Raw genomic sequence first — 11,447 nt, 5'->3', positions numbered from 1 at the left:
GAACAAAGGCTAAACCTGGTCTTAACTTCCAATGCTCCCCCTGCCCAACCCCCCTCCACGCCACTCCGCCAACCGCCAGGATGCCCGGCATCAGAACATTCTAGGCATTCCCATGATTGGCAGATAGTAGGTTGACTGGCATGTCGGACCCCGCGAACACTGGGTACTGGTAAGTACAACACAACCACCTACTAGCCTAACACATAACACACAGCTGTCTGTGCGGGTCGCTACAATATCATACTAATTTGAGTGATTTTTGTTGACCTATGTTTCATTCACAGGAGTTTGACGGCACCTTAATTGGGGAGGATGGGCTTGTGGAAATGGGTGGAGCTGAATAGGTGGAAAGGTATTAACAACATTAAACAAACGTTTACCATGTGTTTGAAGCCATTCCATTTATTCCATTCCAGCCATTATTACTAGCCTCAGCAGCCTCCACTGTTTCCATCTACCCCTGAGTCCAGGATGCAAACTGATTCACTATGCTATGCTATCATCTCACACGTAGACTATGCACTAACGCAGCACATTCATCCAAATTACAGGGCAAGATTGCATACAACCATACACAGTAAGATCTCTCTCTCTCTCTCTCTCTCACACACACACACACACACACACACACACACACACACACACACACACACACACACACACACACACACACACACACACACACACACACACACACACACACACACACACACACACACACACACACACACACACACACACATTCATGTCAGGTCTTTCCAGCTACGGAACAGAGTGACACTCACATGTGCTCCGCAGACAGTGGCGAGGTGAGCCTCCGTTTTGCTTGGAGAAGCAGAAAGCGATAGGAGCCAGGAGAATGGCTGGACCGGAGGGGAGGAGAGAGAGGGAGGGAGAAAGGGGAGAGGGAGGGGAGAAATGCGGATGGAGGAAGTTGGAGGGGGTGCAATAAGAGGGTTGAGTGGTTCGAGTAAATATTTATATTGCATTATGATAGCCAAAGCGTGAGAGTGAAAGAGAGAGAGGGAGAGTTATAGAGCGACCACCCCTTTATTAATATTATTCCACACCGCTAAGTTTAGCATTCAACACGTGTCGCCAGTGATGGAGAGAGAGTGAGGAAGGGATAGAGAGAGAGGTTGATGGTTGCTAGGTGACCGGGCGCATATACTGAATTTTAACAAAAGAACAGGGAAAGAGAGAGAGGAGACAGGGAGAGAGAGAGGTAGAGAGAGATCTAAAAATTGAATACATGTAGAATATATATTTAGATATATATTTTCAGGGGGGAAACACGCAAATGGATACCTCAAAAGGGAAGGATGTGAAAAGAATGGAGGGACGAAGGGAGCGAGGGGGGAAAGGCTCATGAAAAACAGTAAGTGCATGTATTTTTATGAATTCGAGGTGCGGAGGTATTTTGTTAGTTTTTTTCTGTCTCCTAGTTAGATTCATTGTGGTTAGCGGAGCGAAAGCCTGCTACGCGTCATTGAGACGGGAATAGGGGTGCGGGTGTCGGCATCTGTAGAGCCGCTCATGATGGAAAGATGGATGGAGAGGTGGAAACGGCCGGCACGCGGGGCTTTGACCCCTCTGTCATTGCTGCGCGTGAACACTCACGAGCTCTATACCCCTCAATGCATAGCCTATCTTGCATATTCGTTGGTTATATAGATACCATATGAACAACCTCCACATTCGGACACACACACATGTTCAGCAGTTTTCTGGTACTTGCATGAATTCCTGCTGATTTATCAATTGAAGTTGTCATCTATTGATGTTAATTTTGCAGGGTATGCTTAGGCTACTGTGTGTGTTTGCTGTGCTTGTGTGTGTGTGTTTGCATCTCTCTCTCTCTCTGTGTGTGTGTGTGTGTGTGTGTGTGTGTGTGTGTGTGTGTGTGTGTGTGTGTGTGTGTGTGGGTGTGCGCCCACCGTCTTGATCTTGATCTTTCAGTATGATTGTCGATCAATCTTCACTCTCTATTTATATCTCTGCACGGCACACTAGGATGGAGAATACGTTAAGATCACTGCATGCCGAGGTACAGCACGCTAGGATGGAGAATACGTTAAGACCACTACATGCCGAGGTACAGCACACTAGGATGGAGAATACGTTAAGATCACTGCATGCCGAGGTACAGCACGCTAGGATGGAGAATACGTTAAGACCACTACATGCCGAGGTACAGCAGGCTAGGAAGGAGAATACGTTAAGACAACTGCATGCCGAGGTACAGCAGGCTAGGATGGAGAATACGTTAAGACCACTGCATGCCGAGGTACAGCACGCTAGACGGAGAATACGTTAAGACCACTGCATGCCGAGGTACAGCAGGCTAGGATGGAGAATACGTTAAGACCACTGCATGCCGAGGTACAGCAGGCTAGGATGGAGAATACGTTAAGACCACTGCATGCCGAGGTACAGCAGGCTAGGATGGAGAATACGTTAAGACCACTGCATGCCGAGGTACAGCAGGCTAGGATGGAGAATACGTTAAGACCACTGCATGCCGAGGTACAGCAGGCTAGGATGGAGAATACGTTAAGACCACTGCATGCCGAGGTACAGCAGGCTAGGATGGAGAATACGTTAAGACCACTGCATGCTGAGGTACAGCAGGCTAGGATGGAGAATACGTTAAGACCACTGCATGCCGAGGTACAGCAGGCTAGGATGGAGAATACGTTAAGACCACTGCATGCTGAGGTACAGCAGGCTAGGATGGAGAATACGTTAAGACCACTGCATGCCGAGGTACAGCAGGCTAGGATGGAGAATACGTTAAGACCACTGCATGCTGAGGTACAGCAGGCTAGGATGGAGAATACGTTAAGACAACTGCATGCCGAGGTACAGCAGGCTAGGATGGAGAATACGTTAAGACCACTGCATGCTGAGGTACAGCAGGCTAGGATGGAGAATACGTTAAGACCACTGCATGCCGAGGTACAGCAGGCTAGGATGGAGAATACGTTAAGACCACTGCATGCTGAGGTACAGCACGCTAGGATGGAGAATACGTTAAGACCACTGCATGCCGAGGTACAGCAGGCTAGGATGGAGAATATGTTAAGACCACTGCATGCCGAGGTACAGCAGGCTAGGATGGAGAATACGTTAAGACCACTGCATGCCGAGGTACAGCAGGCTAGGATGGAGAATACGTTAAGACCACTGCATGCCGGGGTACAGCAGGCTAGGATGGAGAATACGTTAAGACCACTGCATGCCGAGGTACAGCAGGCTAGGATGGAGAATACGTTAAGACCACTGCATGCCGAGGTACAGCACGCTAGGATGGAGAATACGTTAAGACCACTGCATGCCGAGGTACAGCACGCTAGGATGGAGAATACGTTAAGACCACTGCATGCCGAGGTACAGCACGCTAGGATGGAGAATACGTTAAGACCACTGCATGCCGAGGTACAGCACGCTAGGATGGAGAATAAGACCACGTTAAGACCACTGCATGCCGAGGTACAGCACGCTAGGATGGAGAATACGTTAAGACCACTGCATGCCGAGGTACAGCACGCTAGGATGGAGAATACGTTAAGACCACTGCATGCCGAGGTACAGCACGCTAGGATGGAGAATACGTTAAGACCACTGCATGCCGAGGTACAGCACGCTAGGATGGAGAATACGTTAAGACCACTGCATGCCGAGGTACAGCACGCTAGGATGGAGAATACGTTAAGACCACTGCATGCCGAGGTACAGCACGCTAGGATGGAGAATACGTTAAGATCACTGCATGCCGAGGTACAGCACGCTAGGATGGAGAATACGTTAAGATCACTGCATGCCGAGGTACAGCAGGCTAGGATGGAGAATACGTTAAGATCACTGCATGCCGAGGTACAGCAGGCTAGGATGGAGAATACGTTAAGATCACTGCATGCCGAGGTACAGCACGCAGGATGGAGGCGTTAAGGATGCCGAGGTACAGCAGGCTAGGATGGAGAATACGTTAAGATCACTGCATGCCGAGGTACAGCAGGCTAGGATGGAGAATACGTTAAGATCACTGCATGCCGAGGTACAGCAGGCTAGGATGGAGAATACGTTAAGATCACTGCATGCCGAGGTACAGCAGGCTAGGATGGAGAATACGTTAAGATCACTGCATGCCGAGGTACAGCAGGCTAGGATGGAGAATACGTTAAGATCACTGCATGCCGAGGTACAGCAGGCTGGGATGGAGAATACGTTAAGACCACTACATGCCGAGGTACAGCAGGCTAGGATGGAGAATACGTTAAGACCACTACATGCCGAGGTACAGCAGGCTAGGATGGAGAATACGTTAAGACCACTGCATGCCGAGGTACAGCAGGCTAGGATGGAGAATACGTTAAGATCACTGCATGCCGAGGTACTAGGACGAAGAATACGTTAAGACCACTGCATGCCGAGGTACAGCAGGCTAGGATGGAGAATACGTTAAGATCACTGCATGCCGAGGTACAGCAGGCTAGGATGGAGAATACGTTAAGACCACTGCATGCCGAGGTACAGCAGGCTAGGATGGAGAATACGTTAAGACCACTGCATGCCGAGGTACAGCAGGCTAGGATGGAGAATGCGTTAAGATCACTGCATGCCGAGGTACAGCAGGCTAGGATGGAGAATACGTTAAGACCACTGCATGCCGGAGGCAAAGCAGACTAGGATGGAGAATAAGTTAAGACCACTGCATGCCGAGGTACAGCAGGCTAGGATGGAGAATACGTTAAGACCACTGCATGCCGAGGTACAGCAGGCTAGGATGGAGAATACGTTAAGACCACTGCATGCCAATGGTACAGCAGGCTAGGATGGAGAATACGTTAAGACCACTGCATGCTGAGGTACAGCAGGCTAGGATGGAGAATACGTTAAGACCACTGCATGCCGAGGTACAGCAGGCTAGGATGGAGAATACGTTAAGACCACTGCATGCCGAGGTACAGCAGGCTAGGATGGAGAATACGTTACAGTATTCTCGAGGTACAGTAGTGGTACAACGCCTTTCATTCTCCTTATTTTCACCAATGTATTTGTACTCAAACACTGTTACTTGACTAAATTACCAACGGCAGTGGAAATATGATGTTTTTTAGCTGAGAGTGTGAGCTCAGTCTTGGTAGATTTCTAAATTTACGTCCTCGTGTTTCTATCCTTTTGGGTCCATAAATAACTTTTGTTCCTAGCATGACTTTATTAATGGACTATATCTAAGGTAAACATAAATTAAGGCCCAAATTTAAGGCCAGAACCGGAAACGAGAGCTGGAGCTCTGTAGCCAGAGTGGCGAGGGAGTATCTGACCTGTATAAGAGATGGTGTTGCATATCACAGATGTGCTGCAGTGTTTCTGGTTGCCATATCAATCTCAAACTCATTGGGATGCACTGTCCAAGTGTTGCATTATGTTGATGGAAAACAGCGTTTTCACTATAGGCCTACATTCACGCGTGTGTATTTGTAGTCGTCTAGATGCTGGTTCTGATAAGAGCAGTTTCCACTTATTTAGATAGTCAAGCTGGTATCCATTCCCATGGACTATGTTATCATTATTCCTTTATGTTATGTTTGTGCAACTTAAACTTGGCGTACATGCCCATCTGCATAACACACACACACACACACACTCACACTCACACTCACACACACACACACAGAGAGAGGGAGGAAAGAGCCCAATCACCCCTCCACACACACAACCATGCACAGACACACTGCAGCAGCAGAGGAATGCATGTGTTGTGGTAATGCGTTGCCTTCAGTGTCAATACATCCCCCTCTCTACCGATCTGTCATACTGTCGCCCACAGAGAGAGCTACTGTACCAGCTGTGAACATGGGAACAGGGGGAGGAGGAGAGAGGATTGGGGAAGAGAGGTGAAGTGGGGAGAGAGAGAGACAGAAGGTGTAAATAAAGGTGGAGGTGAAGATGGGAAAAGACAGCAGAGAGAGGGAGAGGGGAAGAGAAGGTAGAGGAGAAGAGTCAGAGGGAGAGGGGAAGAGAAGGTAGAGGAGAAGAGTCAGAGGGAGAGGGGAAGAGAAGGTAGAGGAGGAGAGTCAGAGGTAGAGGAGGAGAGTCAGAGGGAGAGGGGAAGAGAAGGTAGAGGAGGAGAGTCAGAGGGAGAGGGGAAGAGAAGGTAGAGGAGAAGAGTCAGAGGGAGAGGGGAAGAGAAGGTAGAGGAGGAGAGTCAGAGGGAGAGGGGAAGAGAAGGTAGAGGAGGAGAGTCAGAGGGAGAGGGGAAGAGAAGGTAGAGGAGGAGAGTCAGAGGGAGAGGGGAAGAGAAGGTAGAGGAGGAGAGTCAGAGGGAGAGGGGAAGAGAAGGTAGAGGAGGAGAGTCAGAGGTAGAGGAGGAGAGTCAGAGGGAGAGGGAAGAGAAGGTAGAGGAGGAGAGTCAGAGGTAGAGGAGGAGAGTCAGAGGGAGAGGGGAAGAGAATGTAGAGGAGAGGAGAGTCAGAGGGAGAGGGGAAGAGAAGGTAGAGGAGGAGAGTCAGAGGGAGAGGGGGAGAGAAGGTAGAGGAGGAGAGTCAGAGGTAGAGGAGGAGAGTTAGAGGGAGAGGGGAAGAGAAGGTAGAGGAGGAGAGTCAGAGGGAGAGGGGAAGAGAAGGTAGAGGAGGTGAGTCAGAGGTAGAGGAGGAGAGTCAGAGGGAAAGGGGAAGAGAAGGTAGAGGAGGTGAGTCAGAGGGAGAGGGGAAGAGAAGGTAGAGGAGGTGAGTCAGAGGGAGAGGGGAAGAGAAGGTAGAGGAGGTGAGTCAGAGGGAGAGGGGAAGAGAAGGTAGAGGAGGAGAGTCAGAGGGAGAGGGGAAGAGAAGGTAGAGGAGGAGAGTCAGAGGGAGAGGGGAAGAGAAGGTAGAGGAGGAGAGTCAGAGGGGGAGGGGTCAGCTGGAATTGAATATCCTAGAGGGGACATAGTTGGAGGGGGCGAGAGGAGAGATGAGAGGAATTGAGTCAACGTTTGTCTGCTTTTTTCTCCCTCTCCGCTCTTCATCAATTTCACCTCATTGATTCTCCTACTTTTTCACAGAACACCTTAAAGCTCTTCTCTATCCTTCCCTTTGCATCTCTCCTTTCTTCCTCCAATCCCCCTGTTTCTTCTCCCTGCAATCCCTTCCATTTCTTCTTCCTCACCCCAGCAACCTGTCTCCCTCCTCTAATCCCACATCACACCTTCCCCTCTTTCTCCTTTCCTTTCATCCATCCCTTTTATACAATATTAGAGAGACTAACCCAAATCCCACCCACCCAAACCACCCAACATTCCACTCCCTGTTCTTTTTAATACCATTAATTAAGGTAAAGCCCGTTAACATAGAACATCAGTTAGTCTTTAACGAGATCAGAGACTGGTGTTTTGGAGCGATTGCAGTACTCCCCTCTCCCCATGCTCTCTTATGGATTGGCTTGGCCGCTATTGATAAACAGCATGCTAATTGACTTTAGCCCACAGTGGTAGGTCTGGGCCAGGGATAGCACACTGTACTCTACTGTATTGTACTGTACTGTAGTATACGGTTGGGCTGGCTGCACTGTTCATACACACTGACAGATACATGCAAGGACAACGGACGGACGGACGGACGGACGGACGGACGGACGGACGGACGGACAGACAGACAGACAGACAGACAGACAGACAGACAGACAGACAGACAGACAGACAGACAGACAGACAGACAGACAGACAGACAGACAGATATCTACAGGTGTAGTCAGACAGACAGACAAATGGACACAAACACACACATACTGTACATGTGGACATACTGACATCAATGTACGAGAGAGAAGGACACACAGAACAAAAACACTCACACAGTCCACACTTGTGTTGGGGATACAAGGGGCCACTAGCTAGCACACAGCTGCACAAGGCTAAACAGAGTATATAGACACACACACGCGCACGCACACACACACACACACACACACGCACGCGCACGCGCGCACGCACACGCACACGCACACACACACACACACACACACACACACACACACACACACACACACACACACACACACACACACACACACACACACACACACACACACACACACACACACACACACACACACACACACAGACCCAGCAGGTGGGGTTTGGTGTTGAGAGTTGGCCTCAAGCATGGCTGCACATGACTGCATGTTTTGTGCGGTGCAGCAGTGTGGTGTGGTCCCTCATGATGATGGATGGGGCAGGAAATGACAGCCATAAGTGGTTATTAAAAAGAGGAAATGGAGGCATTTCTAAAAGCGATGTTACCCTGTGTCTGCAGCCCGTGCCGTGTGTCACCCTCCACTGTGTCATTGCTCCAGCTCAGACACACTCTCAGGGCCAGGATCTCTGGCCACTTTCACTAAACCCTCACGACTGGCTCCATGCCTCAGGGCTTGACAATGGAAATGCAGTGGACTGAGTGGCAGCAATCTTTGTGATCAACCCCATATTCAGATTCAGTGAAGCTAGAACCAGGGGCCAGTGGGAATATTCACTGTCATGTATCATGTCTTGTGGAAAGATTTGATCAGAATTTGAACAAGTTGTAAAGTTTGTAGCCCAGATTGAAAGGGGGATAAAACACTAACAAACAAAGGGAGAAAGTTAAAGTTCATCATTCCATCTTTGTTTACTCTTACCCTGATGACCTCATCCTTCTCAGAACCTCATGGTTCTAACGACCGCGTTTAATTCTCTCTGTCACAAACAGGTGCAAATGCTTAATTAACCAAATCCATACATACTTAGTGTTATTTTCCCCAGAACAAAGAGCACCTTTTCCTTTTCCAGAGTGAATGAAAGACAAAAGGAAGAAGAACTTTGCCCCCCACCAAGACAGTTAATGACACCATGTCCTCCTGCTTTTATAACATCACACAATCACACACTGATGAGAGTGTTCAGTATCAGTATCAGTATCAGTATCAGTATCAGTATCAGTATCAGTATCAGTATCAGTATCAGTATCAGTATCAGTAGCAGTAGCAGTATCAGTAGCAGTAGCAGTAGCAGTAGCAGTAGCAGTATCAGTATCAGTAGCAGTAGCAGTAGCAGTATCAGTATCAGTAGCAGTAGCAGTATCAGTAGCAGTAGCAGTAGCAGTAGCAGTATCAGTATCAGTATCAGTAGCAGTAGCAGTAGCAGTAGCAGTAGCAGTAGCAGTAGCTAATTGTCATCACATTGATGGGGTGTGAGAAATGCACAGCAGGACGGTCCAGTCAAGTCCATGACAGCTCCTTCAACGACCGGCAGACCTGGAGCCCCTGAGGACACAGATGAGGGTGGATCTCACCTCAGCTCTATCTCCTACTGGCTGCTCCTGCTGGCTGCTCTGACCTCATGAAGGCCAGTCATCACCTCTTGGACGTTGGCTGTGAGAAATAGACGTATGTGTATGTGCGTTTGTATGTGTTATCCTGTAGGGCTGGGAATTGCCAGGGACCTTACGATACAATATTATCACGATACTTATTGTCAAAACAATACGATATATCGTCCAAAAAGAATATCCCAACATGTAAGTATCAATGTTTTCCCCCATCGCTATTGGTCAGTGTGAGAGTGTCCTTTTGTTGAAAGCAGGTCATCATCACTTGGACTTTCGGCGTGAGAAATACACGTGTGTATGTGTGTTAGTCAGTGTGTGTGAGAGTGTGTACATACGCTGAAGGAGTTACTGGATAAAGGCATGTCATCACTTGGTATGTGTGTGTTAGTCAGTGTGTGTGAATCTTTGTGGAAGGGGGTCATCACTTTTGGCTGTTAGAAATGATACACAACAGCAACATGACTGAACAGGGAAAAGCCATTCTCACCATCAGCTCTCAGCTCTGAACATGTATCATCAGAGCCTGAAAAGCAGAGAGAAAGATGGACAATTTCACAGCTGTCTTCCAGTGTAACAAACTTCACAGGTTCACCAGCCTCCACCTCTAGTGTTCAGGTCGTAGATTTAACAGTGTTAAAAACACAATGGGGTTCTGACGTTCCTCTCTCAGCTCCTACGTCTCAGATTTAACCAGTCCCCCCAAACCCCAGAAAAGTGGGCCTGTCTCTGTCTCACACTTCCTCCAGGTCTTCTCCCCTAGGTGGCACTCTATCTGCTTATTTAAATGTTTTTATTTGACCTTTATTTGAACAAGGAGTTATACTGAGACCATGGTCTCTTTCACAGAATAGCCCTGCATTCACATCAATACACATCACTATACACATCAATATTCACATCAATACACATCACTATACACATCAATATTCACATCAATTCAATACACATCACTATACACTATACACATCACTATACACATCAATATTCACATCAATACACATCACTATACACATCAATATTCACATCAATACACATCACTATACGCTATACACATCACTATACACACCAATGTTCACATCACTATACACATCAATATTCACATCAATATATGAGAGGTAAAACAAAATCATAGAAAACAAACACATTCTTCAGTAAAAATGTCCTCGATCAGCTTTTTGAATTGACCTACAGGCACCAATTCCACCATCTTCAGAGTTGCAAAAAACCTAAAAGCAGATTTACCTAACTCAGTGGAGATCGACATGATCTCCAGGGTTATCCATCCCTGAGAGGTGTGTTTCCCCAGCCAAGGTGTTCTGCAGCCATTTGTAGGCAGACAGGAGTGTTTCCGGCACCCCCAGTAGTGAGCGGAGGCAGAGACAGATGTGGTGTGAACGCAGCCCTAGTCTCATCGCGAACCAGGCTTCCCTAAAATGGGAGGCGTGACAACAACTTGATTCTGGAAGTATGGCGACGCGAGACAAACGCAGCCCCAACCTGAGCCACACGTTCTTCTGCAGCGTTAGATTCTCTCCCTCCCCAGCTGTAGAGGGAATAGGCATCCTACCTTACACACAGTACAGGCCACTCCTGAGGAGTGACACCTCTACTACAGTGCATAGCTCCATGCAGTTCCAACGCAGATACATATACACCCTGTCCTGTTTATAATGCTGTGTGTTCTCTTCACATGCATGGCAGTTCCAAGACAAAATATATCAACAAGAGAGTCGACTGTATACTGTCATAGAATCAAATGAGGATGCCAGATAGTACTGGTATCATTCAACGTGATGTTGTCTGCATGTCATACAGTATACGTATGGATGCCAATTACCGACCACAAGGGATGTTAGGTCACCCGTGTTACATGTTTCAACGTCCGTCCACGTCCGTCCACGTCTGAGGACGTTGGGAGAAGACGTGGAAACCGGCCACTAGGGGCAACAGTGAGTGCTGTTACCTTCAAGCAGGCTTCGGATTTGCTAGGGTGTTGTGGACGGGGATGGCGGATTGACGAAAGCATCTGTCTCTGATTCCAATCCAGCGACAGAAAGTTGTTTTTTACATTTCTGTTTTAAACCTATCCCAAACCTTAAACCT

The 11,447-nt window shown here is 48.1% G+C and overlaps 1 protein-coding gene across 1 annotated transcript in view; it reads left to right on the top strand.

The window, feature by feature from the left end:
* The first annotated feature begins 1,018 nt into the window (after nt 1–1,018).
* The window catches only part of LOC127914346 (glutamate receptor ionotropic, NMDA 2D-like), a 163,110-nt gene continuing 152,681 nt past the window's right edge, over nt 1,019–11,447 (top strand). The window contains exon 1 of the mRNA XM_052490111.1: nt 1,019–1,378. The gene's annotated coding sequence lies outside the window, so the exon portion shown is untranslated. The remainder of the gene's footprint in view (nt 1,379–11,447) is intronic.

This window comes from Oncorhynchus keta, chromosome 31 (assembly GCF_023373465.1).
Source record: "Oncorhynchus keta strain PuntledgeMale-10-30-2019 chromosome 31, Oket_V2, whole genome shotgun sequence".
Classification (NCBI taxonomy): domain Eukaryota; kingdom Metazoa; phylum Chordata; class Actinopteri; order Salmoniformes; family Salmonidae; genus Oncorhynchus; species Oncorhynchus keta.
The sequence above is the reverse complement of the archived record's forward strand: the minus strand, read 5'-3'. Positions and strand labels throughout refer to the sequence as shown.